The sequence below is a fragment of the Pipistrellus kuhlii genome, unplaced genomic scaffold (genome assembly GCF_014108245.1).
Source record: "Pipistrellus kuhlii isolate mPipKuh1 unplaced genomic scaffold, mPipKuh1.p scaffold_m20_p_1, whole genome shotgun sequence".
Lineage (NCBI taxonomy): Eukaryota > Metazoa > Chordata > Mammalia > Chiroptera > Vespertilionidae > Pipistrellus > Pipistrellus kuhlii.
The window spans coordinates 176,502,496-176,529,192 of NW_023425404.1; the positions used below are offsets into that span (position 1 = coordinate 176,502,496).

At 44.4% G+C, this 26,697-nt stretch overlaps 1 protein-coding gene across 4 annotated transcripts in view; it reads left to right on the forward strand.

The window, feature by feature from the left end:
* RBM47 (RNA binding motif protein 47) overlaps positions 1–26,697 on the forward strand; it is a 165,957-nt gene that overhangs the window by 44,406 nt on the left and 94,854 nt on the right. For all 4 annotated transcript variants that reach the window (XM_045573184.1, XM_045573183.1, XM_036417903.2 and 1 more), the window contains exon 2: positions 19,445–19,529. The gene's annotated coding sequence lies outside the window, so the exon portion shown is untranslated. The remainder of the gene's footprint in view (positions 1–19,444; positions 19,530–26,697) is intronic.

Genomic DNA, 26,697 nt, shown 5'->3' on the forward strand with positions numbered 1-26,697 from the left:
GGAAGGCCGTTCCAGGAAGCGGACCCAGAAGGAACTAGCACAGTCATGTGCTCCTCAGTGACTCACTCAGGGCTTCTACTTCGCACAGCAGGTGACCCTCGGGCCACCAAAGGCCTGGGGTGGGCTGGAAGAGACTGATTCATTCCCTTCATTCCCAGAGGGGCCCCTTATCTGGACACTCCCTTATCTCTCCTGGAATGGCTTGAGTGACAGGTGAACAGTTCAGCCTTTGCTTGGGAGCTAGCCTGCCTGAATCCGAACGTTATTTAATACCATTCCACCTCCGTTTCTTCTGTAAAATCAGATTCATAATCCTGCATAAGGTTTTGGTGAATGAGCGAACACAGGCACAGTGCTTATCACAGTGTCTGCCCCGTGGTAATTATGAACATTCATCAAGAAAGAGAAGCCACCCTGACTGCGCTTTGGCTCCGTGGATAGAGCATTGGCTTGTGGACTGAAGGGTCCCGGGTTCGATTCCAGTCAAGGGCATGTATCTTGGTTGCGGGCACATCCCCACCCCAGTAGAGGGTGTGCAGGAGGCAGCTGATTGGTGTTTCTCTCTTATCGATGCTTCTAACTCTCCCTTTCTCTCTATAAAAAAAATAAAATATATTTTACTAAAAAAAAAAAAAACAAAAGCAAAGAAAAGAAAGAGAAGCCGCTTGTCAACCACTAACCCTCAACCCAAATGATTTCTCATTATGATGTTAACCCATTACCTTTGTTTTTATTTTACAGTTTGTGAAATGCTTTCATATCTGTTATGTCCAGGGATCAGAGGACAGAGAGCAGTTAGAATATGCCCCACATTTATAATAGGCTGATGGGAGGGTATAATCTAGGAAAGCTAAGGGGAAGGGTCTCCAGGAATGCGTTCATTGAAGTGCCATCCCAGGCGGAGTTTAGGAGAGGCGGTCCCTCCCAGGCTGACTGCATACCCTGTCCCTTGGCTGGCTCCTCTCCCAAGGAGAACCTGGACCCCGGATGGGGAGCTGGGTGGGTGTAACTGGGTGGGGTTAGAGCCAGAGGGACTCCTGACAAGTCTGAGACCCCAAGAGACTCCACCCTTCCCACTGGGGCTGTTTGCCAAGAGAGCATCTGAAAGATCAAACCCTTCCCCTTCTGCAGCCTGCCTGCCCGGGGGGAGCTTATTACACGTGAGGATGATAGAGAAAGCCATGAAGAAAACCCGATTTGTCTCTTCAGGAGAGAAAACTTCCAGATGACCAAGTGGCTTCTGTTGCTCTTGGCCAGCAGAGTGGCTTCACTGGTCCTTCCAGGGCTAAAACCAGGACAGTCCCAGGAAAACCCGCAGGGGTTGGTCTCCTGGCACACTGCGGCCCCGATCAAGTGGCCCAACGGCAGGTTAGGGACAAAGCTGTTACTCATGTGCCAAGGCCAGGTAACGTGGCGAGACTCCTTAATGGTGGCTAAGAGAGTAATATAGTATTTCTTTCTATTATACATATACTCTCCCTACCCAGACCTCCCTCCAGCCCCCGATCAGGGTTTTTCTTTAGGAACATGACCACCTGGTCATCTGTGTAACCTCTTTGAGTTATTCTTGATTTTGTGTTTTTTTTCCCTTCAATTCTATTTCTTCCAGTATTTTGATAGCGGTCTTGCTCTTTTCTTCTCCCTCCTACAGTGTTTGATCTGTGGTTACTTATGAAATTCTCAAACATACCCACAGAATCTAGGTTTGTCTAACAACCTGGAAGGAGTCATTTCTTTGAGTTTTTTTTTTTTTTTTTTAGAATCTGGAGATTCTGCCCTAACCAGTTTGGCTCAGTGGATAGAGAGTCGGCCTGCAGACTCAAGGGTCCCAGGTTCCATTCTCGTCAAGAGCATGTGCCTTGGTTGCGGGCATATTCCCAGTCGGGGGTGTGCAGGGGAGGCAGCTGATCGATGTTTCTCTCTCATCTTTGTTTCCAACACTCTATTCCTCTTCCTTCCTCTCTGTAAAAAATAAAATAAAATAAAATAAAATAAAATAAAATAAAATAAAATAAAATAAAATAAAATAAAATAAAAAAATATATTTTAAATTAAAAAAGAGATCCTTTCTTACCTCTGTTTCATTTGTCTCGGTAGGGTGAATTTCCCGAGGTTCACTGGAATCAAACAAATACAGGTCTTCAAGGTTTCTTAGAAAAATTATAATTAAAATTTATGTTTTTTTGTTTTTGTTTTTGTTATTTTTATTTTTTTTTTTTAAATATATTTTATTGATTTTGTACAGAGAGGAAGGGAGAGAGATAGAGAGCTAGAAACATCGATGAGAGAGAGTCATCGATCAGCTGCCTCTTGCACACCCCCTACCGGGGATATGCCTGCAACCAAGGTACATGCCCTTGACCGGAATCGAACCCGGGTCCCTTCAGTCCCCAAGCCGACGCTCTATCCATTGAGCCAAACCGGTCTCGGCTGTTATTTTGTTTTTATTGGAAAGCTTGTTTCTGTCATGTAGAAGCTTTTCCTGGGCTATTTCTGGAATAATGCAGTAATGTTCTGTGTAGGCACTTTAGGAAGAGCCTCCTGCATTCTGAGGGAAGATTGTAGAGGTCAGAATCCAATAACCCACAGCACCACAGGGGCTGCATTACCGAAGACCTGCACCATGTGGATTCTCCCACCTGCTCGCTGGCCCCACTCTTTCTAATTTCTTAAGGGAAAATTATTCTAAATACTGCTCTGCAGTTGTTATGACAGTTTTGTGGCAAAACATCATCTGATTGACCTTTTAGCTTTTAGCAAATTAGTACTTAAACCAAAGCTATCTAATACTATTTTTAAATTCTTAAACTCTTAAACAAATAGAAATTCCAATTATCTATTAGTAAACTGTTCCAATTTGTAATCACCCTCAAAATAATTTCTTTTTCTTTTTCTTAACCACTGAAGATAATTTTCTTTTTTATAATGCTTACTTTCTTAGGAAAAATTTTAATCTAATTATAAAAATGGTGCAGGCCACTAAAGAAACAGGAGAAAATAAAAATAATCTGTAACCCCTCAAACCAGAGATAATTGTGTTGGAATTATACATCTTTTTAAAATGCATGTGTTCATATATGTTCAGATGGTTTTCTTCTATTCACTTCTCTCTAGGGATAGAAAAAATTTTCACAATTTTGTGGTGAATTTTAATTTATTGTACTTTTAAATGAATAAATAAGGAGTTTCATAGGAAAATTAAATGAACAACGAATGCATCATGATGAACAGACAACACTTTTTTATTAAGTTGTTTTATTCAAATACACTGGGCATGGTTACCGACATTCTTAGTTTCTTATCTATCCTTTTGGAAATCTTTTCATGCTATGCAGATATACTTGTAGTTTCTACTCCTCTCCTTCCTTTTCCACAAAAGGTAGACTGTTAGGTGAATAGTTTTGCAACTTGTTTTTCTTTATTTGGCAATACATTTTGGAGATCTCTCAATCTCAGTGCATTGAGAACTTCCACATTAACTTTAAAGAAAGGACATAATATTCAGTTCTATATATTTACCATAATTTACTGTTGATGGTCAATTTGGTTTATTTCCAGTCTTTTGCAATTAAAAAAAAAAAAGCCAACTAATTTTTCTTATACTTATGTCATTTTGCAAGTATTCAATATACCTGTAGGATAAATCCCCCAAAGTATATATTCAGTCCTATATATTATAATAAAAGCCTAGGGACCATAATGGCGTAATGACTGGAATGAGTGCTCGACCAGTCGCTATGAGGTGCATTGACCACCTCTCAGTCCCTTCCCCCCTGCTGGCCTGCAGTCTCCACTGGCAGTGGTGGGGTGGGACCGGGGGTCAGCGACGGGAACCGGGTGGCTGGTAGTGGCGGGGTGGTACTGGGGACTGGCAAGCGGGCAGAAAATGGACCTGATCACAGGCTAGGCTTAGGGATCCTACCTGCGCTGGGCCTCTAGTAGTAATAATAATGTAAATATAATGGGTATAGTAATTATAATAGATACATGTTAAAATGCATGTGTCCCCCATAGGGGTTGTACAAGTATATATCATATATGTTCCCATCAGAAATGCATAAGAGTTTCCCCACAACTTTGACAATATATTAACACATTAATATGTTACTATCAACTTTTGGATTTTTGCCACCTGACAGATGAGAAATGGCATTTCAGTTATTTTCAGTTTGCCAATTTTAATAAAATTGAAGGTCATTTGTACTTTGTCAACTATCTCTTCATATTCTCTGCTCATTTTTTTTCTATTGGTGTATCAAGCATTTCCTCATTTACTTGCATAAGCATTTTCTATATTATAGGAACAAGTTCTTTGTGTTGTGAATTATGAATATTTCCCTGTTGATGGTTTATCCTTTGATTTTGTTTGTCGTTTTAAGAACTAGTGTATGTACTTGAAATTATAAGACTTTTGCTATGCCTTTTGGTTTATGAGTCATGGTAGAAAGGTCTTCTTCTCTCTCTCTCTTTTTTTTTTTAAATATATTTTATTGATTTTTTTACAGAGAGGAAGGGAGAGAGAGATCCAGAAATGTCAATGAGAGAGAAACATTGACCAGCTGCCCCCTGCACAACCCCTACTGGGGATGTGCCTGCAACCAATGTACATGCCCTTGACTGGAATCGAACTTGAGACCTTTCAGTCCGCAGACCAACGCTCTACCACTGAGCCAAACCGGTTTCGGCTTTTTTATTTTTATTTTTATAAATATATTTTTATTGATTTTTCACAGAGAGGAAGAGAGAGGGATAGAGAGTTAGAAACATTGATGAGAGAGAATCATCGATCAGCTGCCTCTTGCACACCCCCTACTGGGATGTGCCCGCAACCAAGGTATATGCCCTCGACCGGAATCGAACCCGGGACCTTTCAGTCCGCAGGCCAACGCTTTATCTACTGAGCCAAACCGGTCCCGGCTAGAAAGGTCTTTCTTATTTCGAAGTTATGAAAGAATTCCCTTACGTTTTCTTGTAGAACTTTTGTGGTTTAATTTTTCACATGTAAATATTTGATTCTTTGAGGATTTATTAGATATGAGATATGAGGTACAAATGTAACTTTTTTTTTTTTTGCTAAATGAATATCTAGATGTCCCAACACCAAGTCCTATCTCTGTCCTATATAATAAAAGACTAATATGCAAATCAACTGAACAGTGGAACAACCAGTCACTATGATGCACACTGAGCACCAGAGGGCAGACGCTCAATGCAGGAGCTGCTCCCTAGTGGTCAGTGCGCCCCCACAGGGAGAGTGCTGCTCAGCCAGAAGCCAGGCTCATGGCGGGGAGTGCAGTGGTGGTGGTGGGACATCCTCCATGGGCTCCGGGACTGCTAGAGGGCGCAGGCCGGACTGAGGGACCCCCACTCCCTGAGTGCACAGATTTCGTGCACTGGTACTATGTAATACCTCTTTCATCGTCTATTGAATTTCCATCAGTACTTTCCTGGATTTCCTTTTCCATTCCATTGTTCCAACTACCCCTGTGCCAGCATTCTATTTTTTGTATAAGTGTTTGTGTTTTATCATCCCATTTCCCCCTTCATTAATTTGGAATTCTGTCTTTTTAAAAAATAGCATTTACCTTATGTGTTGCTGGACTGTTTTTAAGTCTATTTACCTACCTTCTGACTTACATGCTATTCTTGCCATGTTTAATTAGTATTTTTATTTATTTATTTATTTATTTTAATTTTTAAAAATATATTTTATTGATTTATTACAGAGAGGAAGAGAGAGGGATAGAGAGTTAGAAACATCTAATAATTCCAATATCTGAAGTCCCTGTGAGTTTAATTTTGTTTTCTATATTTTTGTTGGTTCTCATTCATGTTGTCTGGTTCTCTTTGACTGGATGCTGGATTTTGTAATTGAAATGTTTTTATAGAAATGATCTGAAGTCTGGTGTTCCTCCCGGATCATACTACTTATTTATTGAAGCTTTATACTATGTTTCAATATCTGATAGTGCTGCTTGCTCTTCAGTCAGAATTGTCCTGCTTATGAACTTTGGGATTAACTTGTCTATGCCACAGCTCCCTTGCTTAAAAAAACACACAAATGAACAAAACAACAACAAAACCCCATTAAAAAAAAAAAAAGTATTTTATTGATTTTTTTACAGAGAGGAAGGGAGAGGGATGAGAGAGAATCATCAATCAGCTGCTCTTGCACACCTCCCACTGGGGATGTGCCTGCAACCAAGGCACATGCCCTTGACCGGAATCGAACCTGAGACCTTCCAGTCTGCAGGCCGACGCTCTATCTATCCACTGAGCCAAACCGGTTTCGGCAAAACTCCCATTTTTTTGAGGTGAAAATTTCTACATTCAAAATGGCACCTTCTGATGTTGAATCTTTCTATTCAAGAGTATGGGAGAGAAAACACTTCAAAAAAGAATGTTGTTGGGATTCTTAAATTCATACTAGGATTTTAAAACCGTTATGTGAGGTCACTGAAGCTAGTGTTAGGGTATTTAATATAGAAATAATTATTTTTGGTTGTCTCATTTATAAAGCATGGTCACATCAGGAATGATGTGCTATTAGGTTTTTGACCTCTTGGTTCTCCAATATTATTAATAGCTTCCCACGTGTCCCCATCACGCCAGCCGGGCCCCCTGGCCGCTTCCCCAGGAGCCCGTGGGCCTGCCACAGGCTGTACAAGGTTAATGTCCAGCCCGGCTGAGGCAGCAAGGCCCCCGCTCCGGCTCCAAGGCTGCCGCGCAGATTGTGCCCTTGAGTTCCGCCCGTCCTCACCGCCTGCACGCAGTATCGAGGATCGTGCTGAGTGCTGTTTACCATCACCGGGGCTGCTCAGGGCGAGTGAGAAAAGAACTTCCCAGCTCGCTAACGGAACTGCCATTTGGGATCAAATCAGAAACACTGAACCCTCTGCCTCCTTTGATCGAGTCCATTAAAGACCGTTGCATCTGTGGACGGCTTTTGGATTTTGTGTTCTCACCAAGACTGAGGTCGATGGAGGGAGCGTTTCCTCAGCTCCTGCCGGGTCCCACTCCTGCTCCCTAACCCAGTGGTCGGCAGACTCGGTCAACAGAGTCAAATATCAACAGGAATTTCTCTTGAGAGCCACATTTTTAAAAAATTTAAACTTCTTCCAACGCCACTTTTTCAAAATAGACTCGCCCAGGCCGTGGTATTTTGTGGAAGAGCCAAACTCAAGGGGCCAAAGAGCCGCATGTGGCTAGGACCTGACCTAACCTACCCAAGCCAACCATCGAGGGCCCTCCTTCTAGCCCTTCAGGCCCTGGGGCCCTTGCTTAGAAGCTTCTCCATTCACCAAGGATCCCCAGACCTCAGGGGCCCATAAGACTGGTGTTACTTTTATTTTTAAAATTTTTATTCTTTTTAAAAAATAAATTTTAAAATATATTTTATTAATTTTTTTACAGAAAATATCATGTCCTGTGGGATTTCAGTGGGTTAGGATCTATGTTTCTGGGACTTCACTAAGTAGGATTTTGGGGCAAAGGAATGTGGGAAAAGGGGCCTTGGTTTGAAAATAAAAGCTTTTATACAATTCTTAGGGGATTTTTCAAAAACTCTGAATCCCCACTTTATCCCATGGCATTGAATGTATTGCCTTTTACTGGGCCCACACCCACAAGGAGGTTCAGTCCGTTGCCAAAGAACTGTGGCTGACAGTCTTGTCCAATGAGTAGACTTACTGGGACACTATTTAAAATTAGATATTTCCAGCTGACCAGCGTGGTCAGTGGCTGAGCGGCATGGCTCAGGGGTTGAGCTTCGACCTCCAAGCCAGAGGTCACGCACGGTTCGATTCCTGTTCAGCCCGGGGTTGCGGGCTCAATTCCTGGTGTGGGGCCTGCGGAAGGCAGCTGATCAATGATTCTCTCTCATCGTTGTTTCAGTCTCTCCCTCCCTCTCTGAAATAAAGAAAGACATATTTTAAGAAGTGAAATAAAACTAGAGATTTCCAGACCCTTCCTTTAATGGTGCTGATGCAGAAGATCCAAGGCAAGGCCCAGGAATTTTAACAATGACTGAGCAAACTGGAGTGGAGGGCAGAGGTCCCCCCCCCCCCCCTTCAGAAGAGGGCCTCTCTATAGTGGGCATAAGTGCTCCTACTAGAAGGCTCAGAGGCAGAAGATCTGAGCAAACATCTCACACTACAGATGGCTTGGCCCTCTGTCGCTATTTGTTGACTTTTTGAAAATAAGGTTACTTTGGGAAATGAGGACATTCACTCTCAACCTTGGGCGGCCAGGGAGTGGCAAATCACATTCAGAAGGCCTCTGGGTGCGCATGGAGCCAGAGCTTTCTTGGCCTGGGACGACCCCAGGCTGTTTCACAGTAGACGGATCTTCTCTTCCTTCCAAGGTCCCTCTCCCCATCAGTGCTCAGTATGCTCTGCCAGCTTTCCCCTGGCTTCCAAAGGAGGACCACCCTTCCTTCCCTCCCTTCACATCGTTTCTTTAATCACATTGCTCTTGGAGCCACACAGACCAGGTGGTCTTTTCCTGTTGACTTTGCCTTTCTTTCAATCTAGTGGATCTTGAAGGTGATATTTCAAGGGGCTAGTTCCCCGGATTGTCTAATTACAGATTGTAAAATATGCAATTGATTTAATATTAGCTTTAAAAATCAGTAAATAGAACCAAATGTAAAATGTGGTGTATAACAGAATAGAAGAAACAGGTTTCAAGTTACATATAGATGAGCAGACCATGCGTTGTGGACCTCTAACAAGTGTTACTGATTTGATGGATGGATGACAAGAGATTTTTGATTTCATAGTAGAAGGATCTCTTATTTGAAAACAATGGAATAATGCCAGTAAAACCAAGGTGGAAGTCTCAGCCTATCTCTTAGAAGCCTTCCTCCCCTCCATAAGACAGCATCCCCAAGCTTCAGTTTCTTCACTGAAAGCAGGCTTAACAGTCCCCATCTTGTTTGGTTGTAAGATTAAGACCAGGCACACAGTCTGTGTTATTACAGTGTCTGGCACGTAGCCAGCGTGAAAAACATGGCAAATAATGGAAGGAAAAGGAACATCATCCACTTCTGACTTGGCACGGTGGTCAGCAGTCAAAGGGGATGCTGTACAGGCTACATTGAACTTGAGATGCCGAGGAGGTAGGGAAGATCGGGGAGCCAGCTGAGCCCTCCCTCCAGGCTGCTCAGGCTTGTGATCTCAGGCGGCAGGGGGGGCAGTCTGCAGAGCCAGGCATCTGGCCTTTCACCCGAGCGATTAATTTATAAGCCCCAGTTAGGTTTTCAAAAAAGTGAACCTGCAAAGAATGCCTTGAGTTCCACTGGTCGCCGAGGGTGGGGAGGAAGTGCTGGCCATGGGAGACCTCACTCCTGTGCCTCGGGGGCGAGGAGACGAGCACTCGTGTTTTGAGGGCTGACCTTACCGAGTGCTTCAAGCATCTTAGGGGGCTGTGCACTTTTCACGGAGTGCCTTCAGATCCTGGGGGTGATGTTGGTGGAGTGACCCTGGCCATGTTAGGAAATTCCTGGTGATGGTGAAAACTCTGAGTGGGGTGGCTGTGTTTGAACAACAGCGTTTCAGCTGACTGGTCTGGTTTTTAACTGTTGTGCATCTGGGTGGGTCGGGGCAGAAATGAGAACAGGGCAATGCCTCAAAGTGAGTGCCGGGCTCTGGGTGAGTGCATCAAAGACCTGCTTGCTAATAATTCATTAGCTTGTATCATATGTAATGTGACAAAAAGAAAAGAAGGGGGGTGGAGAGTGAACATTAAAAACTGCTTGAAATATATAGATTTGAAGGAACACGGAGTTATCTGTTTCATTTGTGGTTTGCTGGGCTCGAGAGTCAGGGCCGGGCATATTTTGCGCTGCCAGCAGGAATGAGGAATTGAGAAATCATGAACAAGTGTTCTTTCTGTCCTGTAATAAGGGGCCTGACTTGGCAACGCCACAAAAATCCTGCTTTTGTGCCACCAAGAGCCTTCCCGATGTGGGTGGGAGCCGGGGGGCGGCGGAGGCGATATTTCATGGAGCTAAGAGAGAACTTTGCCCGATTTAGATTTTTCTCTGCCCCCCTGTGTTGGTCACTCACACAAGCAAACTTAGAGCCAGTGTTTTATATTTAACACCCAGTCTCTCTTCTTAGATACTCAACTCACTTTGTAAACATTTCAGACAACATCCACAATGTTTGCTTCAAATTTTCTCACTTGGACACTACCCTGCGCTCTGGGGCTGCCATGTCCCCACCTGCAGGAATGCCTGTTTGGACACTGAAACAGGTGACTGTATGAATAGGGCAGAGGCCAAGCACTGGTGAGGGAGCTGTGAGAAACTCAAGATTTGAATTCAGTATGATTTACACTCGGTGCGTTCCTATCCCAGCTGGGAAGACAAGATCTAAACGGGTTAAAAGTTAAATGCGAAGAAGAAGAAGAATAGAGTGGAGTAACCACCCGGAGCTATAGAGGTAACACGTCCCTGGGCAGCACATGACGGATTTCCAAACAGCATCACCCAGGCCTTGAGGCTTTCCCAATGCACAGGTTGGCGAGGACCTCATGTGTGTCTGCCGTGAAGTGCTGCCAGCATCTGGGTTTCTTTTGTGCAACTCAACACTCATTCATTCATTCACTCATTCCACAAATATTCATGGTGCTCCTAGGCTGTGTCAGGTGCTGTGCTGCGTGCTGGGGCAGCAGAGGGGAGCACTGACACGGATCCTGGCGTCATGGAGACTGCAGTCTGGGGGGGACAACCAGGCAGTGGACACACGGACTCACATGCATTTAAGGGCAGATCATGACAGGTGCTGTGAGAGAAGACTCATACCACCTTGTGAGAGAGAACGCAGGCGGGTATTTAATTTGGGTGCTGGGAAGGCTTCCCCCGAGGAAGTTGCATTTGAACGGAGAGCCAAAGACCGGAATCCACCTCACGTACTTGGTGACGTGAGAACCTTGCTGGGCCAGACTAGCTAGCATCTTTTATTTCCCACAAATAAAAAGCCAAAGCACATGTATCACTGCTCTGTGTTCCGGACATTGGGGAAGTCAGTCTGCAGTGAGCACGTGCTTGCACGCACACACACACACACACACACACACACACACCATCTCTGCTTGCACAGCCTCCCACACCGCTTTGCAGATCCTATGAAAGAACGTGGGAAGACCATACCAGATCCCTGGCAGGTTTGCCTACATGTTTCCCAGAAGCTCCTGGAGAGGCATTCAGGGAGGGCCATGTTTTAGTCACCAAAAAGCTTTGTATGCCCTCCTCCTGAACGTGGCCATGACCTCCTAGGTGAGAAATCACTGTGCTCGGGTTACCACCCCCAAGCCCTCCTTTAGCTGGGGTCCCCGCTAGTCCTAATCAGGGGTGACAACACAAGCCCGCCCCCACCATTCACCTCTGCACCTGATTTCCTGGCGCCCCACCAGAAAAGCAGTTGAGGCAATAACTGTTTCTCAGGTCACGTCAGCATCCCCGATGGGAGAGGCAGGAGAACGTGCCCCCGGCGCACCTGCCGAGCTCGCCTGTTGTCACACTGAGTTGCACTCCCAGCGGTGCCGCCACCCACGTGTGTGGCTCTGGGCAGGTTGCTTCTCTGCGCGAAGATAAAACCTGAGACGTCCTGGCCTGACACCCACTGGGTCAGAGGTGCTTTGGCATCCAGAACATTCCAGATCTCAGGAAGATAACGTGCTGATGCACTCCGCATTGCTCCATCCCCCTGGCCAGGTGTGTAGCGACGCCCGTGTTCACACACTTCACCGTGTCTTCAGCGAAGCGCGCGGGTGTGCAGGCCTCCTGGGTCGAAGGAAGGCTGCGGGGCGCCTCCGCAGAGACTGGCGCGCAGATTTGGCTGCGCATTGATTTCTGAAAGGGGCCTTGGGTTTTGTGGTATCTCCTCCGGGGATGAGGCGTTCGCCTTGGGAGGGGTCAAGGAGGAGAGGTAGGTAAAGCGCCGAGAACAGAAGGAACCGTGCACGTGTAAGCTGTGATTATACCAGTCAAGTGAACTGACTGTTATTATCCAGCCACTGCAGGCTGAGGATAAACTGAATCTGCTCCGTCATCTTCTCCTCTTCTCCCTCCCAGCGAATGGGCCGTGACGGGGTGCCAGGCACGCTGCTGGGTGCCTCAGGGAAACAAATATGAACCGCTCCGGGCTCCTGCCCTGCAGTGCAGGCTCGGTTTACTGCCAGCTTATCCTCCCTCCCTCTGCTCATCCCTCCCTCCCTTTCTTATTTGCATATCCCAACTTTTCCTATTCCATGTTCTCCTTGGTATTTCCAGGTCCTGCTATTTGAATTACGTTAGAATTAACCGGCCCCCAGGTGCACTCTGGGGCCTCCTATGTTGTCAAACTGCATGTGAAAGGGAGAGAGGACAGGAAGCAGTAACACATGACACAGTAACTGGAAATGGCTCTCGGATGGGAAGTTGTAGTTGAGACAGAGGAGAGGGGGAAGTGCAGAGCAGTCGAAAGAGCCTCGAGAGCAGGATTATGGGAGCTGCTGTTCAGCCGCCCTCTGTGCCAGGTACTGTGCTGGGCCCTCGGATTACGGAGACGAACCAGGCAGGCACTGAACATCCATTAAACAGCCTGGTATTTGCTGATGTTTTGCTGTTTCTGTGTGTGTCTGGAGGTATCAGCCAACCTCTCTGAGCCTGTGTACTTACCTTCAAAGTGAAAGGGCTGCCATAGGTTGTAACTAAGGCCCCATTTTACATTCCAAAGTCTGTGGTCCCAAAGAAGTATTCAGCAGAGCATGTTGGTCAGCCACTGTCCATCACTCTGGGATTCGAGTAAGGGATGTAGGTGTTCCTTGCCATAGGAGAGACGTGAGGCAGACCATGTTGATACTGAGAGCATATATATTTTTTTAAAGCTATATTTTATTGATTTTTTTTACAGAGAGGAAGAGAGAGGGACAGAGAGCTAGAAACATCGATGAGAATCATCCATCAGCTGCCTCTTGCACCACCCCTACTGGGTATGTGCCCGCAACCAAGGTTCATGCCCTTGACCGGAATCGAACCCGGGACCTTTTAGTCCACAGGCCGACGCTCTATCCACTGAGCCAAACCGGTTTCGGCATCATTTCTCAAATCATAAGTACTGGCCAATCTCGGGCTGTGTTTGAGGAGAAAAAGCCCCTTCTCTCATGGAGCTCACATTTCAGTGGGGCGGAGAGATGATAATAAAAAGTGATGAAAGTGAATAAGCAGGTAATGTAATGGCAGATACTAATAAAGGCAGAGACGAAAAATGAAGACGGGAAAGAGGAGAGGGAGGGCAGGGTTCATGATTGGAAGTTTGTTGTCCAAGATTAGCCAAGGAAGACTTCTCGGAGGTGATGTCTGAGACCTGAATGGGGGCAGGGGGTGAGGAAGGAAATTCCAGGGGAGGCACAGGGAGCCCTGGGAAGGATTTGGGGTTTTATTCCAAGTGTGAGCAGGAGACATTGGAGGGTTTTGAGAAGGAAGTGACATGACTTAATTTAAAAAGAAAGGTCGCGGTGCTGGAATATGGACTCAGCGTGGACCTAGCCCTGGTAGAAGTTAATGTATAATAGTTCAGCCTTATACTACTGATCTAGATTCCATGAATTTTTTTCATCTCAACCGCTGACATACAGCATGTCTTCCTCTATAGCCTATCTTTCCTCTCTATATTTCTTTTACAAAAAACCTTGTATGAAGGTGAATTGCTTTCTAAAGAGAAGATGTTGCCTTTTTTTTTTTTTTTTTAGTTCATGGTTGCGCCATCTTTTATCTTCCTTATTCGTTCAACTTTTGAAAGATATGCCATTTGATCCCCCCCTTCTCCCTCCCTTCCTTTTCTTCTTGTCTACTTCCTTCTTCCCTCCCTCTGTCCTTCCTTCTTTGCTTTCAATAAACAAATGCTTCGTGTTTCATAAGACACGGAGGTTCCCCACATGCCAGTGTTAATAAAGCCCCGTGTTTTGGGTTGTATGTGCATGGGTGTTGTTTTCTTTGTTCTTGTAAAGATATCTTGGGAATGTTGAATAATACTCACCGATGCTGGGGTTGAAACTTTGCTTGTCCTCTTTGCCCTCACCTTGTTGGAGACACGTGCTTGCTTGTGCTGTGCAGATTCTGTGTTGCAAAGATGCAGGTGTGTGCTGCAGTACATTAAAATTAACCAACTGTCTTTTTAATTCATCAACCTCAAAACATACATGTTTTGTGGCAAGTCTAAGTTATGGCAAGCACAGCTAAGACACAGCCCATATGGCCCATGTGCCCTGTTGGTGAAAACGGCTCGCACGCCCACTCTCAGTTACCTTGAGAAATAAATATTGGTGGGCAGGCTGGGATTGCCACCCTATTAGCTTAATCACTGCCCACATCTGTGCCCAAAAAATATATACCAGAACCACGAGAGGGCAGCTTGTCCAGTGAAACTAGGGGTAAAAGTACTGTTTCTTTAGATGTAGGATGATGAGGGTGAATTTTAAAAATGTTTCTTGCATAAGCAAGCTCTTTTACACTCCTAGCCAGCTGATGTTTTTGGAAATTGAAAGTGTGTGTGTGTTTCTTAAATCTTTACCTAAGGATATGTTTTTATTGATTGATAGAAAGAGAGAGGAGAGAGAAATATCGATCAGTTACCTCCCATATGCGCCCGGCCAGGGCTTGAACCTGCCACCTAATATGTGCCCTGGCTGGTAATCGAACCCACAAGCTTTTGGTGAAAGGGAGGTTGTTCCAACCACCTGAGCTACCTGGCCAGGGTGGAAATTGGAAGTTTTAAGACAAGTTCTTTCATGCAAATCTGTTTTTCCCTTCTCTTTGGGATAGCAATATCAGTTTTTATGTGAACCCCCCTCCTTCCCATCTTCCATTTTATTCAATCTTTGCTGAAGTTTAATTTACGTATAATAAAATTGACACGTTTGAAGTGATATTTGGAACATACCTAGCCTTGGAGTCACCGCCCCAGTCAGCACAGAAATTTCCATCCCTCTAGAAACTTCTCTTGTGTTCCTTTGCATTCTCCCTTAGCAGGTCCCATGACTCCTTAAGTCTTGAACCTCTGAAAACATTTGACCTTAGACACAGCATTTTATAAATTTAAAATCATGATCATGCACAGATATTGGGGCCCTTTCTAAGAGGCTGTGGACGAACTCTAGAGATCAAGGAAATAGAGGTTGCTCCTTTCCAAGACAATTAGTGTAGATGTTTATATTTTTATTTTTTTAAAATATATTTTATTGATTTTTTTACAGAGAGGAAAGAAGAGAGATAGTTAGAAACATAGTTAGAAACATCAATGAGTCTTCAATCAGCTGCCTCTTGCATGCCCCCTACTGGGGATGTGCCCGCAACCAAGGCACATGCCTTTGACTGGAATCGAACCCGGGACCTTTCAGTCCGCAGGCTGACGCTCTGGCCACTGAGCCAAACCTGTTTTGGCCTGAAGAAGTTTTTAGTCTGTGGTTGGGCTGTTGGTTTAATCTGGCTCATGTTCACCGAGAGGGAGGACTGTTAATTGCAGTCATTAATTATGCATTTGTTCTTTAAAGTTTATTTCTGCCTTACTAGTTGCTAGCACTTGTCACATTTAAGTACTTATTTGTATTAATGAACTCCAGGAATCCTTCTCCGGGGAGGGTCATTGTTATCATATCCATAGAAAGGGAAGCTGAGGTACAGTCACAAAGGGCCTTGACGGATAAAAAGAGTGAGCAGGCTTAGTTTTCTGATGTGAGATGTAAGGTACATGATATTAAGAGCTTCTTAAGAAATACATGTTCTCATTGACCAAAGTGCCTCTCTTTACGCACATAATGTCCTTGGGCAATGTCACCCAGGGCCATAGTTGAACACCATGACGATTCCAGTTCTGCATCCCTGACCTTGACCGACAAGCATCCCTCATCTGTCTCCCTGGTTCCTGCCTTCATCTCCTGATGGATTGCCCTGCCTTTGGCCCCTTTTTGAGTTGTGGTCAGGGTGATCTTTCTAACATGGAATTTTGGCAGTGTCACCTTCCTGATTAAAATTCTCCCAGGGTTCACTGTGCACTAAAATGTGGGCTCCTGGTTCTTTGCCTTGTTCTGTGGCATGCCTTGCAGCTCTCCACAGCTCACCCTCAGTCCCACTAGTTGTCGTCGTCCAAAGGTGCCATGATCTCATGTCCCTGGACCTAGGAACTGGGTGTTCCTTCTGTCTAGGAAGTGCCCTCTCCTTGCCCGTCAACCCTGGTTTGCCAGACAAGCTGCACCTCATCCTTCAGGAGTTGGCTCACATCTTCTTCAACTAACCTCAACTGACATGGAATCATTTTCTCCCCACTTTGCATGGCTTCTTGTGTATTAAGCTGGGGTCGTATTGTCTTATCATGTTCTTGTTGCATCTCTGTGCCCTGCTAATCTGTGCCCTCCTAGAGGGTGACAACTGTGTCTTTTCAGCTTGGTATTTCTAGCCTGGCTCAATACCTGGACTGTCTATCCAGGCCATTACACTCCACGGAGGCAGAGAAGGCACCTGATTTATTCAGCACTGCGATGCCCAGTGTCTGGCCTAGGATCATACTTAGGACAGTGACACAAGGACCATTTCCCCTCCGGTTGTAAGTCTCATGGGGTCCCTTAGAGATTACAGGATACGTGCCTGTGGAGGAAAGGGAAGGGGAAGGGAATGGCACAGGGGTGCTCCCTGGAGGGAGAACGTCCAGAGTGAGTCTTTAAATATCAATGGTTATTAAATGTCCGGCCCCACTATGGTTTATTCCAGGGATTGTAACTGATGTGTCACCAGCATAATTGGGCTCTGAATATGTTTTCTGTGGCCTCACAGTATTTTAAAGTTTTAAAATTTGATGGCTGTAGATAGAACATATTCTCTCCTGTTTACCATGGTCTACACCACTTCATTGTCTCACTCATTTGTTGCCTGCTTGGTCCTGGGACACGTAGTTGAGAGGTGCAGGGAGTAGAGCAGTGTGCTTGTTTGTTATAACTAAATACCACAGATTGGGTGGCCTACACAAGAGGAATTTATTTTCTCACAGTCCTAGAATTCTGGAGGCTCAAAGTCCAGGATCAGGGTGTCGATCGGTTAAGTTTCTCCTGCATTCTCTTGCTCTGGCCACCTTCTCACTGGGTCCTCGCCTGGTTGTTCCTCGGTCTGTGTATGAATGTGTCCTAATCTCTCTCTCTCTCTTTTTTTTTTTTTTTAAATATATTTTATTGATTTTGTACAGCGAAGAAGGGAGAGAGATAGAGAGCTAGAAACATCTATGAGAGAGAGTCATCGATCAGCTGTCTCTTGCACACCCCCTACTGGGCATATGCCCGCAACCAAGGTACATGCCCTTGGGACCCTTCAGTCCCCAAGCCGACGCTCTATCCATTGAGCCAAACCAGTCTCGGCCTAATCTCTTCTTATAAGAAAGCACATCAATCATATTGGATTAGGGCCCACCTAGATGACCTCCTATCAGTAGTTAATGACCTCTCTAAAAGCTCTATCTCTAACTATAGTCATTCTGACATACAGGGGGCCAGGGCTTCAACACCTGAGTTTGGGGAACTCTGTTAATCTCATAACAGGCAAGAACACGAACACTCAAGTTCTGTGGCCTCTGCCTTGTGTCTGTTGCGTGTTTTATGTAACACATTAATAAAGAGGAACTCGGGAACCGTCAGGGAGAACAGTTTGACCCAGGCAGAATCTGGACAGGCGTAACTTGCACCTGCCCAGCACCTGGCCTACCCTCTGATCACCTTGATCTTGGGGCCATGTTCATGTTTGCTAAACAACTGACATTTAGTTAACATGCCAGGTAGAATTTAGGTGCTTTTCAGTTTGGAAATATATATCCTTTCACTCCGAAAACTGACATGCAGGCTGCAAAATTTCTTTGTCCAGGGTTCAGAGAACAGCGGAGGTAGAAGCCAGGTAATGACATGGCACCGCCTCCATTTGCAATAAGCAAACAGCTAGGTCCTTTATTACCCTTGAAGCTGGCATTCGTGACACAGGTTGGACTCAGAGAAGCAAGGCAGACGCCAAGTTTCTGTGGGTCAAAGTTCCTTCAACCACTGTATGTTAATCAAAAGCTCAACCTTAGTTAATTAGGCCATTGAGTTGGGGAGAACTTTGGAACGAATGATTGCTGAGTTGGACCACAGGCGTTAGCAGAATTCAGTATTTCATTTCCCAGAGGTAGGTTGTGGACTCATGGTCTTTCCTGGAGAAGGCAGGAGTGAGATTCTTGTGGAGTTTTGTTCATTCTTTGTGGGGAAGTAGCAGAAGGAAATCTTCTGTACAAGGCCTAGCTAATCAAGTGTATTTGCTTAAAAGAAGAGCTGAATAGTTATAAATGAGCTGATCCTGGCCTGCCCCCTCTCACAATCTGGGAGCCCTCAGGGGCGGGAGGTGACCTGGTAATCAGGGGAAGGCAATGCCCTATCACATCTCTGCTCCTGCCACTACCAGCAGCACAAGTCTTGGCTGGCCCTGGTTACCTGAGCATTGGGAGGCCCTGGGCATCTGGGCATCTGGGCATCTGGGCAGCCACCAACCGAGGCTTGCCTGTGCTCAGGCTGGCCCTGGATGTCTGGGGGGCTGAGAGTACTGGGTGCCGCCATCTTATGCCGCCATATTTGAGGGCGGGGCAGTCAATTAGCATATTCCCTCCTTATTGGCTGTGGGTGCCACCATCTTTGCAACAGCGTGAGGGCCAATTAGCCTATTCCCTCTTTATTAGGTAGTATTATATTAGTTATATATGGGCAAAAAAGCCAGATATACAGGGCTGCCAAAAATAAAGGAACATTTAAAACATTAACAGCTCATAATGCTGTTTTGAGTGTTTGGTGATTTAAGATCACAATTTAATGTGTCTCTGCAGAAAAAAATGGAAATGAATCCAATATCCATAGCTGCCCTCCATGAATGTTTTCTTTCACATGAGGCCCCACGGGCTTTGTATCTGTCATCTGACAATATTTACTGTCACAATGTCCTCCACAGGTGGGTTACATGAGGCCCAAATTAGATGAGTTAAAGGAGGCTCAGAGAGGTTGAATAAAATGCCCAAGATCCCCCAGGTGGCAAGAGGTAGAGCTGAGCTTTGAGCACTCGGAGAAACCTGCGATCTTCTCGATCTCCACCTCCTGATACATTTTCCTGCTCTCTCCTTGTAAGATTTTCTTTCTTGAATGTCCTTTAGCTAATATGAACCTGAATGGCCTAGCACAGTTGACCTATGTTCTCCATTATGTGCGCCAGTAGAAATTTACTATACTGTCTGGTTATGCAGCTGGCCCTGTGATCCATGCACACACTGAGATGTGTGATAATAATTAAACACTGTCTTTCTTCATCTAACCCCTCCTCCTCCATCCCTTTTAGCGGGCATCGATGGCATACCCCAGATTAGCGGGTCTCTGGTTCAGCGGTGTTTTCTTTTCCATTTCACAGTTCACGTAACAGAGGCCTTGGAAGGACGCTTTGCATCAGGACACCCCGCAGAGACCAGCCATTCCTGGGCTCCCGGAGAGGTCTGGTAAGTCGGCTGCCTCTTCACCTCGGCTCAGATGAACATGATCAGGGGAGGAGAAAAGTACTCAGCATTGCATATGACATTCACAGGCTAATCGCCCCCTTTTTTTGTTTTGTTTTGACCAACACATATGGTTCTGCTTCCGGGTGTTTGCTTAATTTACTAGGCCACAGTGCTCTGTGTATTTATAGGCATGAATGTCTCCAGAAGATTCCATAGTCACAAAGAATGACAGAAGCTATATTTGAATGACTTTGTTTAAACGCTTTTAATAACGAGTTTTTCCTGTAGTGTTTACTGCATTTCATCAGCTGAAGAATGTGTTTCCATCCCACAGTTTAACATGTCTGAAATTGAGGTGCATCTTCTGGAACTTAGACGTGGTGAAACATAGTGTTTCTCTGATAATCCCCAGTGACCAATGTCAAGTGTTTTCTACCTCCTGTTTTTCACAGAGTTCGAATATTGGTTTTTTGTTTTTTTTTAAAAAGGTAGGAAGTGAATATTTTTTTCTGTTCAAGAGTGAGTCCATAAAAATTTAGTCCTTACCAAAGAAAGAATTTAGGATTCTCATACTGAGAGAAAAAAACAATTTCTTCCAGATGACCATTCTGATATTAGTGGCGATGGCACTCTGCTGAGAACAGCCCAGAATCAGACACTCTTCTCCAAAGCCAGGTCCCCTGGAGCAGTCCACATCACAGGACTTGCAACTGAAATACTGTGCTGTGCCTTCAGCATGGTTTGTCAGCACTCGTGGGTCTGTGAATGAGTTCAAGTTGGCAATACTCCCCAAACTACATGGGCCTGATTTTTATGGACTTGAAGATTTTCAGACCCTCCCCTCTGGAGGATAGAAAACTAAAGCTGAAATCAGTAGGCTACAGGTAAATGAGTTAACAAACATTTTCTGAGCACCTGCTATGTGCCACAGTCTGTGCTAGGCACTGGGTAGTTAAGAGATGAAGGCAGACAGGATTGGATTTCTGTCCTCAGGAAGCTAGCAGGTCTAATACTCAAGGCAGACATTAACTAATAAAAGAATAGTGAGTAGATTGAAGAAGTGTAAGGAGTTAAGGAAGTTGGAAATTGGAGGCCTTAACCTCATTGTCGGTGGGAGGGGCAGCTACCAGGGAAAGTTTTTTGGAATTTAAGTGGTATTTTAACTGAGACCCGGAAGGAGAAGGAATGGTTGAGAGGGAGATGGGGGGCAGATGATAGTGACTGCACCAAGTGAGAAACAGCCTTTCCTTAGGGTCTCATAAAAGGCAAGCCAGTGTCGGGTTCAAGATTTCACATGAACCTAATGAGGAAAGGATTCAGATAAACAGAAGTCTATTGTAAGGACTTGGTCAAATTTCAGGAAGAGTCTTTAAAACCACTTAGAGATTTATTTCAAACTGATGATCAGATTTTTTTTTTGTCTTCTTGTGGTTCAGACATAAATTCTTTCTTTTCTATCAGCGTTATTTCCCCGAGCTGGATCTCAAGTCCTGTTTTCCTGCCAGTCCTTTGAATTCTCTCCAGATCTGTGTCTGAATTTCCCTCACTTCCCTCCAACAGGGATGCACTCAGCTTCCAGTGAGAGATTGCTTTCATCAACAAATGTGTTGTTTTCTTCTTTTCTCTACTTTCCTGATGGTATCAGGAAAGGGTCATCATTGGCACGATTCCCCCCACCCAAAGGCCAGATTCTTAAAAATAGATGGCTTACCTAGAACAGACAGAGACCAGCTACTTGAACCTGATTTTATAAAAAAATCAAATATATATATATATATATATATATATATATATATTTTTTTTTTTTTTTTAAATATATTTTATTGATTTTTTACGGAGAGGAAGGGGGAGAGATAGAGAGCTAGAAACGTCGATGAGAGAGAAACATCGACCAGCTGCCTCCTGCACACCCCCCACTGGGGATGTGCCCGCAACCAAGGTACATGCCCTTGACCGGAATCAAACCTGGGACCTTTCAGTCCGCAGGCCGAGGCTCTATTCACTGAGCCAAACCAGTTAGGGCTAAATAGCTAAACATTTTGAATGCTGACCCTTTTCTACTCATCATAGCCTAGATTTCTATTCCAAGGCAGTTAATAAATTAAAAGGTAGACATTGTTTAATCTTCAGATTGAAAATACAAGTTGATTTTGAAAAGGAGGAAAGGTAGGTTTTCTATTGTGAATGGCTCTTCATGCTTCTGAATGATAGCTACAATTTAGCGGTTGCAGATCATCTTAGAAACAGATTTCCCCCAAATCCCTAAAATTTATCCGAAGGTAGACATTTTAGAAAATGACTTTCCTATAATTTTTTTCCCCCAAGATGGAAAATTGTAACTCAAAGAGGGCTTAAGGTAAGCTTTGTACAACTCCTGTGGTCTGTATGAAGGAAACTTACTAAAGAACTAATACACGCAAAGGTCAAGCAAAAGCGTTGAAACAGATTCTCTTTTGTTTAGTCACTACCAATAAGGACCTGTCACCAAGTGACACCAGGATGTTGAAGACAATCCCTACAAGCAGATTTTAAATGTGATTTTTCTGCTTTTCCACTTGAACATAGAAGCGATGTTTTTCCATCACATGTTACTTTTTTTAATATTTACTTGGTACCATGTAACTTATTACTACACAGAGGGGGAATAAAAGCCTGTTTATTAAACCTACAAAGTTTAATAAACCTACAAAGGACCCCCACAGGAAAAGATACGAAAGATATGGGGGCAGGTATAGAGGGATACAAAGCTGCTTCATACATGATCTTTGCCCCAGAGGAGTTTAAGAGGAAATAGCTATAATAATAAAAGGGTAATATGCTAGTTGGACTGGACGTCCTTCCTGATGAAGCTGGGGCCTGAGGGAGGCCAGCCCAGGTCCTGGGTATCTGCTGGCGGCCAGAGGAGGGGAGCAGCCCAGGTCCCAGGCTCGGGTGCCGGAGGAAGCCCGTGCCGTCAGCCAGGGAAGAAAGGCCTACTCCTGCGCACATTTTTATGCATCGGGCTTCTAGTTAATAATAAAACAGGAGTTTGAACAAGCAACATCATAACTCACATATTTAATGGCATGTTTGAAAATGCAGTGGAAGTTAATGGATCCTCTTTTCTCATCCGTATCCACATGTACCAGAGAGTAAATTCATCGCTTTGTTGTCTGGACATGTTACTTTTTTTCTGATCTCTGATCCAGTTGAACAGAAGTAACCCTGAAGTCCTTGGCAGTTTATAACGATCCATATGTAATTACCATGGTGATACAAGCTGAAGAACTTTCCAAAAAAGACTTAGTGTCAGAGTAATCGGGCCCAGCTCACCCATAGCCCGTTGTAGTTACTGTCAACCAACCAGTGACTTCAGAACAAGGCATTTCTGTAACTAAGATGATCCCGAGGTTGTTTCCCAGAGCCAAATGGACAAAGGTTTGGGAAAACGGATTCTCATAGGGAATAACAAGCTTTCCCGGGGGGCGGTTTGTTGGGGGGCAAATTGGATGATTTCCCTTTAAAATTATTTCATCCACACGGGAAAAGGTTTCATATGGCAAAAGTTTCGTAGAGCTGGCGGTTCCTTTGGCAGTCTGCTCCTTGATGACTTGCTGTTTGTAAAACCACCTAACCTGTTTTTAAAACGGAGAAGGTAGAGTGGTTGGCTGTGGGCCATGACCCAACCAATGACATGATGGCTGACAAGCGGACGTCCACCTACAAAAGGAGGACTGTCTTCCTAAAAGGAAGAGGCTTATTCCCAGGAAGGACGAGGAAGAGGAAAGCTGTGAGCATCAACAAGATGTGTGTGTCTTTTGGCAGAATAACAAGCCAACGATGGCATTATGCTTTGTTGGAGGACATTGGATGCTGTGGAAAGCAGGGAGAATTCTCCAAGGTCATGAGGCTGGAATCGTGGCTAAAGTCAGCATCGACCCTTTAGGCAAATTTCATAGGCACCTCTCAAAAGTCAGCCCTGAAGTTTCCAAGAACGAGGTCTTCAAACTGTCATTAGATGTGTATCAACGCTATGCTGCATTGGGGCCTCAGCCAAGGCTGTGCTTTGGTCCATGCAGTTTGCCCTCCCCGCTGGGGTAGCAGTTGCTTCAGGAAGGGCAGACAGAAATGGCATGTCTGATGTGTGATATTTATCTTTCTCTGACTGGCTTATTTTGCTTTGGCCATACTCATGGGTGTCTTTGCTGCCAAGAAATAACAGTAACAGAACAAGCACATTGCTTTATTAAGAATAACAAAAATTGCTGAAACCGGTTTGGCTCATTGGATAGAGCGTCGGCCTGCGGACTGAAGGGTCCCGGGTTCAATTCCGGTCAAGGGCATGTACCTTGGTTGCGGGCACATCCCCAGTAGGGGGTGTGCAAGAGGCAGCTGATCGATGATTCTCTCTCGTTGATGTTTCTAACTATCTCTCTCTCTTCCTCTCTGTAAAATAATCAATAATAAAAAAAAAAGCACACACACACACACACATATATATGAATAACAAAAATTCTATCTGCAAAATAAGTTAGGTCCTTATGAAACTAAGGTCAAGTTCAATAAAATGGACATTTTAAGGAAAGAATGGAGTGGTTATTAAAGACTCAGGCTGGGGTGAAAGGGAGCTGAACAGACTTTTACATCTAGGCAGGTGAGTAGCTACTGATTCTGTCCATCTCCATTTGTGCAGACAGCCACTAAATGATCCTTAGAATCATAACATGTTAGAGTTAAAAAGGAACTCTAGAGGTGATGGTGAAAATAAATGATAAATAATGATAACATTTATTGAGGGCTCACTCAAAAGAAACCTTTTACTTGCATTGTCTCTCTTTTTTCTTTCTTCATTGATTAAGGTATTACATATGTGTCCTTATCCCCTCATTGTCCCCCCACTCCCCCCACTCATGCCCTCACCCCTTAGTGTCTGTGTCCTTGGTTAGGCTTATATGCATGCATACAAGTCCTTCGGTTGATCTCTCCCCATTACCCCCACCCTCCCCTACCTTCCCTCTGAGGTTTGATGGTCTGATCGATGCTTCTCTGTCTCTGGATCTGTTTTTGTTCATCAGTTTATGTTGTTAATTATATTCCATAAATAAGTGAGATAATGTGATATTTATCTTTCTCTGACTGGCTTATTTTGCTTAGCATAATGCTCTTTAGTTCCATCCATGCTGTTGCAAATGATAAGAATTCCTTCTTTTTTACTGCAGCATAGTGTTCCATTGTGTAGATGTACCACAGTTTTTTAATCCACTCATCTTCTGATGAGCACTTAGGCTGTTTCCAAATCTTAGCTATTGTAAATTGTGTTGCTATGAACATAGGGGTGCATATATCCTTTCTGATTGGTGTTTCTAGTTTCTTGGGATATATTTCTAGGAGTGGGATTACCGGGCATTGTCTTTTACTTGCATGTCCTCATTTAATTTCTACAGTAATCTCATAAGGTAGATGTTAGTCAAATAAGGAAACTGAGGAATGAAAGAGAATATCACTTCTGCAAGGTCATACAGTTAGTACATGGCAACACTGGTACACACACCGAGGCCAGTCTAAGGCCAAAGCCTACACTTTTTATTTATATTTTGAATATATTTTTCTTGATTTCAGAGAGGAAGGGAAAGGGAGATAGAGATAGAAACATCAATGATGAGAGGGAATCATTGATTGGCTGCTTCCTGCATGCCGCCTACTGGGGATCAAACCCATAACCAGGGCATGTGCCATGGCCAAGAATGAAACTGTGACTTCCTGGTTCATAGGTCAATGCTTAACCACTGAGACACACTGGCCGAACAAGAGCGTACACTTTTTAACTACTAGCCTCTTGGAGGGCCAAGTGGTCCTTGGGAAAAGGCATGCTCCTTAACCAGAGTTCATTAACTGGTGAGTCCCTAGGAGTTCATGGTTTACATGGTTCCGTAAAAAGACAAAGGACTGTATTAAAAATGACAGATCCTGCCGAAACCGGTTTGGCTCAGTGGATAGAGCATCAGCCTGCGGACTAAAGGGTCCCAGGTTCGATTCCGGTCAAGGGCACGAGCATTGGTTGTGGGCACATCCCCAGTGGGGGGTGTGCAGGAGGCAGCTGGTTGATGTTTCTCTCTCATCAATGTTTCTAGCTCTCTATCCCTCTCCCTTCCTCTCTGTAAAAAATCAATAAAATATTTTTAAAATATTTTTTAAAAATAACAGCTCCTACACTCAGAAGTAGAAACTGTATACAGTTGAATATGAAAATTATAAAAGGGGGTTCTAAGTTGGCCTCCACATCCCCCTCACTAAGGAACTGGCTACAACTCCTTTAAAAAAAAATAAATTAAAAAAAAATATATATATATGTATGTATTTATTTATTTATTTACAGTATTTATTAGAGAGAAATTTGTTGTTCCACCCATATTGCATTCGTTGGTTGATTCTTGTATGTTCTCTGACCAGGGATGAAACCCACAACCTCGACCTATAGGGACGACACTGTAACCAACTGAGCTGCTTGGCCAGGGCTCTGTGCTGCTTCTTTCAGAGAACATAATCTGTGTTTGCTAGCAGTTGTTTTTTGTTTTTGCTTTTCCTGTTGTCTGAGAAGATGGCTTGGGCCTTAAACACCTTTGGCTTCTTGGCAGATGCTGTTCCTGCTTGGCCCAGTCCTCTCTGAAAAGGAATTACCTGCTTACAGGGCCTCATGACATACCCTGGGAACTGCATCTGCACATTCTTACAATACGCTGCCCGGAATATAGAGTTCAGTTACTTGGCACCTAAAATCTTGCAGGCTGCAATGGGCTCTATGCTGTTGGTGCAACCTAAAGGCCTAGGGGACAATGTTGTCTTAGGACAACCCCTGCTGTGTATATGTATTTTTTTCACTTAGAATCCACATAGACATACACATGCATGTATTTTAGTTCCTCTTTAGGTCTTGAGGGGTAGTCTCAAAAATCTCATCTGATCCTTAATTAGACACCAGAGGAACCTAGACTAGTACCTTGATTCTAAAATGAGGAGACCAAGTCCAAGGGTTGAGAGAGAGGCAGTCCATGCCATGCCTAGCACTCAGGCCCCTCCCTCTTGACCCTGCTGCCTTACTTAAAACAGGTTTCCTCTTTATTCACACTCCCACCTTCCTAGTCCTAGTCCTAACTTTATTCCTAAATTATTGCAGTAGCCTTGGAAAAAG